Source organism: Myotis davidii, unplaced genomic scaffold (genome assembly GCF_000327345.1).
Source record: "Myotis davidii unplaced genomic scaffold, ASM32734v1 scaffold545, whole genome shotgun sequence".
In the NCBI taxonomy this organism is placed as follows: domain Eukaryota; kingdom Metazoa; phylum Chordata; class Mammalia; order Chiroptera; family Vespertilionidae; genus Myotis; species Myotis davidii.
The window spans coordinates 1,368,733-1,376,246 of record NW_006296634.1 but is presented as its reverse complement, the minus strand read 5'-3'; the positions used below and the strand labels follow the sequence as shown (position 1 = coordinate 1,376,246).

Below are 7,514 nucleotides of genomic sequence, written 5' to 3'. Positions count from 1 at the left end.
GGACAGCCAATCGTCCGAGCTTCCCGCGCCCTGGGCTTTCTGTGGGCGGGGGCGGGACGACGAGCCCGTTACACGCGAGCTGCAGCGCTGAGAAGGGAGGAGCACTAGAGGCCTGAGGGACCGACTGTCCATAGGGGGCCTGCCGTTTGGGGAGGACAGTTAAGCGAGGGAAGTCCATGGATAGCGCCAATTCCACATGTTTGCTTTATTTTTTTCTCTTGCGCCTGGAAGTGTGCACTAAAATGGAGGATTTCGCAGATTGAAAGGCTTGACGGTTTGAGCAGCGTCGCTTTCTTGGTGTCACGGCCTTCGCTCTCCTCCTCGCCCATCGCCTCGTAGCGCCCCCTAAGATTCCTCTGTCCCCCGCCCACACACATGCGCGCGCTATTTTAGCCGAACCTCGGAAACAATTCGTCCCCACCCCCAGGCGCTTAAAAATGGCCGAAAAATGAAACGTTAACGCTTGTTTTTTGCATTGCGTCGTGATAAAGCCATCGGCAGTACACTGCGAGGCAGGAGATTTGTTCTGGTTTAGAGAACACATTCCTTTTCCTTTTATTAAAATATTATCAGTCTAGGTCCCCTGGAGAGGATCGTGTGGTGTGGGACCTTCCGGTTTCCAGACAAAGGGTTTGGAGTACCGTGGTGTAGTCGCATCGCTGTTCTTTTCATTGCTGCTAGCGCTGTGCGATGTTCTATCTACGGGGATTTTCCCCATTTACCGTGGAGGAATGTTTTCTAGGTGTTTATACTGTTCTGTGGGATATTCCTATTGGATGAGTTACAGTTTTCCAGCTAGATATTTCTAGAACGGTTACGGCGATTCCGAAATTTCTAGTCTTTATCAAGCGCGCTGGAGTAATGAATGTGGGAGTCGTTGATTTCCCAGATCGTAGTCATGAGATTTTGTATTGATGCTGCGTTTTGCTTGTTGAACAGAGCTTGGTTTAAGATTTTTAAATAGACATGGTTTTCTCCCAGGTTAATTCAAATAGTTGTACTCTCCGGCAAAAATAACGAGGATTAAATGTTCAGAATAAAATTTCCTTTTAAAAACTCAATGGTTAGTCATCTGTGCAGTCTATTGACATAATTTTTTCAACATTAGTATTGTTTTAGTCATCAAAAAGGCGGGGAAGGCAGATTTTTGATGCAAAAAAGCTCTATGGTGTGCCTTTCCACATAACTAAAAACGGTTTTTTTCAAACCCGAAATTAAACATAATTGAAGTGCTACATGAAGATTTTTCTAGCTGGTTATGTAACATTTGGAAAATCGATCTTTAGCCAGAAGATGTTTGTGTTGAAGTGCATTAAATTTTTTAAATTTCCATTTCTTCCTTTGCATTTAACATATATTTATAACATTAGCGTATACTTTACCCAGAGAGGAATTTCTCTCTTAATTATCTTTACATATCTCCCTTATCAACTATGTGTAAGTAGTTTTGCTTTTACCTAACATTTTGAACTAATTCGGTAGGATTTAACCACCCTTAATTTGAATTTCGTATGTTAAAGGAGCATTAAAACACTAATTTTACTAATGCTTTTAGGGAAGCGTAAACGCTAAATAATACTACAAATCAGTTTATGATAAACAAATTTGAACAACTGAGGAATGCAAAGGAAATGTATTACATAATTTTAGAAATAAAATGTTCTGATCGCTAATTTTATAGAAGATTAAAGCCCAAGAGAGGTAATAGATTTATGTACATGAATGTTAGTCACAGTTATTAAGCATATTAAAAATCCAAGAGATTGAACATTTGGAGATCTGCTAATTATAGTGTGGCCATCAAATGGAAGTCTGTACAGCCATTTAAAACTGTTTAAGAGTAATGATGTGGAAATGATAATGGAATATAGTATTAATTGGAAAGAAAGAAAATGTAATAAAATTCTGCTGGTGCCAAATTTAATATTTCGTTGTTGTTTAAAGGAATGTGTGAAAACAAAATATAGAAATATGTCCAGAATATTAGCTTTGGATAGGTATTATCGGTGATTTGCATTTCCTTATGTTTTTCTGAAATATCCACAAGAAATTATATTTACTTTTGTAATGAGGGGTGAAAGGAAACATTTTTTGTAAATGTTAGAACTGCTTAAAAGACCAGAATTTTGTGGTGTTTTGTTTTTTAGGATCCTCATGTATTTTTTAGGGTAATTGCCAGAAGTGAGACACCTTCCTTAGTCTGAGGTGTAGTTTTCAAAAGTGACAAAAAGTAGTAGGGTTTGTTGTGTAAGATACTCTGGTTATTCTGTGTAGACAAACATTGGAATCTAAAGACATTCTCATTTTCAAATATTAAGTTTGCTATTATTGGGACTAATGCTAACTAGTTTACAGTATGAACTGTAGCCATTAATTATGTTATGAGCAAAACCAAAGAATTGGATAATGGTTTATTAGGTGTTCTTTTAGTTAATAAGTACTTTGTTTTGGCCCTGGCCCTTCTGGCTCGGTTGGAGTGTCATCCTGTGTGTCAGGAGGTCGTGGGTTCCATTGCCATCAGGGCACCTACGGGAGTGGCAATGGATCCATCTGTTTCCCTTTCTCCCTTCCTCCCTATCTAAAATCAATTTTTAAAAATAAATAAGTATAATAAAAGTACTTCATTTTTATATGCCTCATTTAGTCAGAATTGCTTTGTGTCCCACACTTGTGACTTGTTCTGAGTATACTTGACTGACTTTGGGTAGACAATACTAAGTTCTTTCAGGGTGGGGTGGAAGGGTTGTAGACAGTAGCTTTGCTCTTTTAATTTTTAGCTATGTAGTGGGCCTTTTCACAGGGTCAATAAAATTTTTTTAAAAGCTACTCTAAAGTTTAAAGCCTAATTTATATAAAATACATGCTTTTTTTCTGGGAAGTTTTTTAAAGGGCTTATGTCTGACACTCTTGATCTAGAGTCCCAATTAACCTGTGATTTTTGGTACATCTCTTTTTTCTTTTTTTTACATATCGTATAGCAGAATTTAATTAGTAGAAAAACAAAGAAGGGTGCCCAGGATGGGGGCTGGGTGTCGTTCTTCCCAGACATTGCTATTGGATATACTGCTGGATAAGAAGAGTATAGAGGAAAATAAAGACCATCTATGGTAGATGTCATAGGGGGCAAGCAATAAATGCAGCAGGTATGGAAAGAAATCAGTTGATAATAGGGTTTGAAATAAGCTCTTTGATTTGCAGTATCATAGTTTGCTAATGAAGAACTTTGTGATTTTTTCAAGGTGATTTGTATGCTCCCCCCCCCCCCCCCCCCATTTGTGAGGATTAAACATCTTCCTTTGGTATATTAACTCACAGGAGAAGACCCTATACCAAATGTGAAATTTTAAAGTTGAGCGTTTGAGCAGGCAGTGGTTGGGAAAGGAACAGCAATATCAAATAAATACAAACATTTGTACTTAAAATATTCTTGCTGTGAGGTGTGAAACATGAGAACAATTTTAATGCTTAACTGTATCCTTGTACAGGCTCTGGTATTCTGGAATGGCACCATGTAGGAGGCAGTTTCACACTTAAACATTATGAGGCACCAAGAAATTTTCATAGCATTCTTGCTAAGGCAAGAAATTAGAAACAACCTCAAATGTTCATCAGTTGCAGAATAGATAAGCATATGTACTGTAACAGTATGTTGTAGCGAAATGTAGGTTTAATTCATGTTGAAATCAGTTTCTAAAAACAGGTAACAATACATATTAAGTCAATTTGTAAAAGAAGTTAATCTAAAAGTAACATTTTCTAAGATATAAAGTGATAAGGGACTGTAAGAGGGAAGGAGGAATGCATTGCAAATTGGTATGTAAAAGGTATCTGAGATCATGTTAATGTTCTGTTTCTAATCTTGAATATTTGTATACACTTGTTTGTATAAAAATGCATTTATAGGAAGTGGAGGTGCTGGGCCATACCTGTATTAAAAAGAGGAGAGACACATTCCAGCTAGTAATTTGCACAAGAGTAGTCTCTATAATTGCTCATAAAATGACCTTTCTCATGAGGTGTTGGCAAATGGTAGAAAGTGGGTTTAGGATGCAACCAATACATGAAACTCATTGAAAACCATAATGTGGACTTCATGTATAAGTAGTAAGGTGTAGTATGTTTTTAAACAGTGGACTGTAAGATAATGAGTGATGTTTTAGGAAGTTTATATTGGAAGTTGAACATGCATGCATGCAAGGAGTCCAGCGGAAAGGCAGGAGGACTGGTCTCCAATAAGGTTATGGCAGAGGAAATAGAGAGGTAAGGGCTTTGTTCTGGAGGAGGAAAAGGTAATTTAGAGGTAGATTGGCAGTAGAGAAAGAAGGTAAAGGTTTAATTTGTCTGCTTTCGCTGTAATTCACTTCTGTTCTTCAATTTTATTTATCTCAATTACTGCCAGTCTTTAAATCTGGTCTTTTAAGCTTACCTCAGGTTCAGTAACAAAGTTCAAATATGAATTCTGGCTTTGATAGAAATGGATGGAACATAAAGGTACAATACAAGTGTGCCCTGGTCGTGTGGCTCGGTTGGGCATGGTCCCATGTACGGAAGGGTAGTGGGGTCAATTCCCATCAGGGCACGTGTCCCAGTTTTCAGACTGAATCCCCAGGGGCATGCAGGAGGCAGCCAGTGTTTCACTCTCACATCGATGTTTTTCCCTTTCCCTAAAAATCTATTAAAAACCTTTTTTGAATAGGTACAGTACAAGTGAAAGATTTGTAAGTTCTTTATTCATATATCTTGGTCAGTCCTTTTATCTCTCAAGTTTATTTTCTCCTTGGTTTTGAGGATCAGATTACATAGAATACTGTGTGTGCTTAGTATGTGTCAGACACCATTCTAGGTGTTTTGTGTAGGTTAATGTATGAAATCTTAAAGGTCTTATGAAATAGGTATTTTTATTCCCATTTTACGGAATTTGGAAACAAGTAATGTGCCCAAAATCACACTGCTATTTTGTAATAGAATCAGGATTTAGATCAAGGCATTTGGGGCACCAAAAATCTATACTGCGTTATATACCAAATCAAAGAGCTGTGCATGTGTTTGTGGAAGCAAAGAAAGTAGAACATAAAGTGAATATAGAGGAAAATTGTAAGGTTGCAGAATGGTGCTTGGATGAAAACCACTAATTTTGCTATTTATTAGAGAAAAGAGTAAGCCAAGTTAGTATCAGATCAAATCAAGAGTCAAAATTGTTCGGTAAATGGGATAACTTTCCATCCTGTGATATGGGATTATTAATCACTTTCTTTTCTTGCTCTAATCTGAAAATATTTAATGTCTAATTGAAAGTCACTGGGAAAAATTTTTAAAGCCAGGAAGAAGAAAAATATTTCAAGTCTAAATAGGAATCCCTTCTACTGATTAACACATTTTCTATTTTAGCAGCTGAAAGAACTTTGCACCACTTTTATCGTTAGCCTAAGAATCAAGAGTGGGCTAGAAGTTGAATCCAGATCTGTAAAATGGATGAAGGACAATAGTCTTAAAGCCCTTAAAAATATTTGTGAGCCTTTCTGGCACTGCATTTTATAATGTTTCATCTTTCCTGTTGTAATGAGGCACATATTAGATGCATTGCTTTATACAAAGCTGAAATTATTAGAGCTGAGGCTTTATTTCCTAAGGGGTTTACTATTTAAGTTAGTTATTTGTTTATTAAATATATTCTTGTTGATTTCAGAGAGGAAGAGAGAGAAACAAAAATGATACGAGAGAATCATCAATCAGCTGCCTCCTGCATGTCCTCTACTGGGGACTTAGCCCACAGCCCTGGCATATGCCCTGACTGGTAATCAAACCATGACCTCCTGGTTCATACTAGTATGTCATTGCTCAACCATTGAGCCACACCGGCCGGACTATTTTATTTTGAAAAACATTTTAAGTCATGCATAATTATACAATAGATGAAATTATGACACTGAAGAATAGACATTAAAGTATAAGCCTTTAAAGTGACTCAAGCTCTATAAAAAATTGAATTATTCCTTAGATACAATTATTTTAAAAACTCAAACACTTAAATAAAGTGTATAAATATGTTGAGAAAAGCCGTGGTGATATGAAGTAACATTAAAATGAAAATTTACTAACGCTTTAAAATGGAAACTATGTTGATAAACTGTTTAAAAACAGCGGTCGCCAACCTTTCGGACCTCACAGACCACTGGTTGGCAACCTCTGGTTTAAAACACCATTATAAAATTAAGTGAGAAAGCTTTAAATATGGAATAATTAACCTAACCCTGTACTTTATGCAAAGTTCCAGGCACCGTTTCCAGTAGATTCAGTAGTTCTCTCGTGGATTCCAGGAATCTACACGTTTTTTAAAAATTGATTTGAGAAAGAGAAACATCGATGTGTTATTCCACCCATTTACACATTCATTGGTTGCTTCTTATATGTGTCCTGACCTGGGATCAAGCCCACACAGTCTTAGAGTATTGGGATGATGCTCTAGCCAGCTGAGCTACCCGGCCAGGGCCTAGCCTTGTACTTCAATTGGAAATTAGTAAAAGTTTTGACCACAGGAATGGATGCTGTGTGTGTGTGTGTGTGTGTGTGTGTGTGTGTGTGTGTGTGTGTGTGTGTGCGTGCAATTGGCAAATTAAGCAGCTACCTTTTCAAATGATGCTTTTTTTTCCCTTTCTCTTTTTAATCCTCACCAGAGGATGTTTATTGATTTTTAGAGAGAGCGAGAGCAAAAAACATGGAGGGTTGCCTCTTACATGCACTCTAACCTGGGCTCATAGCCACAACCTTTTGGTGTATAGGACAACACTCCAGCCAACTGAGCCACCAGCCAGGGCCCAAGTGATGCTGCTTTGAAATTACTAATAATGAGCTGCCCCTGTCATCTTTGGTAACATGGTTAGGGCATTTTTGCTGTATTGGTATTGTTAGTTGCTACTTTAAACATATTTGGCATATTTTCACAAGAATAAGTTAACAAATCACAAAGATGTTTGACTTTGATAGAACATTTGGAAAATCTGAAAATTTCTTATACCCTTTGTGTTTTTAATTCCCAAAAGGAAAATACTCTATGAAAATAGTTTCTGACTATTACTTAAAAGTTTTTATGTGAGGTGAAGGCTTAAAATAATGTCAGTATGAAGGCATCTTTTCCTGAGTTATCTCTACAAGTTTTGTGGTTCTGAAAATTTGTTGTAATGAAGTAATTCACACATTTAAGAACATAGCTAAAGACCCATATAGTAGTAGATACCTTTAAAACATAGCATTTTTAAATTTTGAATTTAGGAGCTGAATATTTTCTTCTATATTATCTTTTTTTCCTTTTAAAAAAAAACATATTCTTACTGATTTTAGAGAGAGGAAGGGAGAGAGATTGATAGAAACATCCATCAGCTGCCTCCTACATGCCCCCCCACTGGGGACTAAGCCCATGTGCCCTGAGTAGGAATTGAATCCTAGCCTCCTGGTTCATGAGCCAAGGGTCAACCACTGAGCCATACCAGTCGGGCTATATCTTTTAAAGAACTAAA

The 7,514-nt window shown here is 37.1% G+C and overlaps 1 protein-coding gene across 3 annotated transcripts in view; it reads left to right on the top strand.

Annotated features, from left to right (window-relative positions):
• The window catches only part of MATR3 (matrin 3), a 29,856-nt gene that overhangs the window by 450 nt on the left and 21,892 nt on the right, over positions 1-7,514 (top strand). The gene's annotated exons all lie outside the window — the stretch shown is intronic.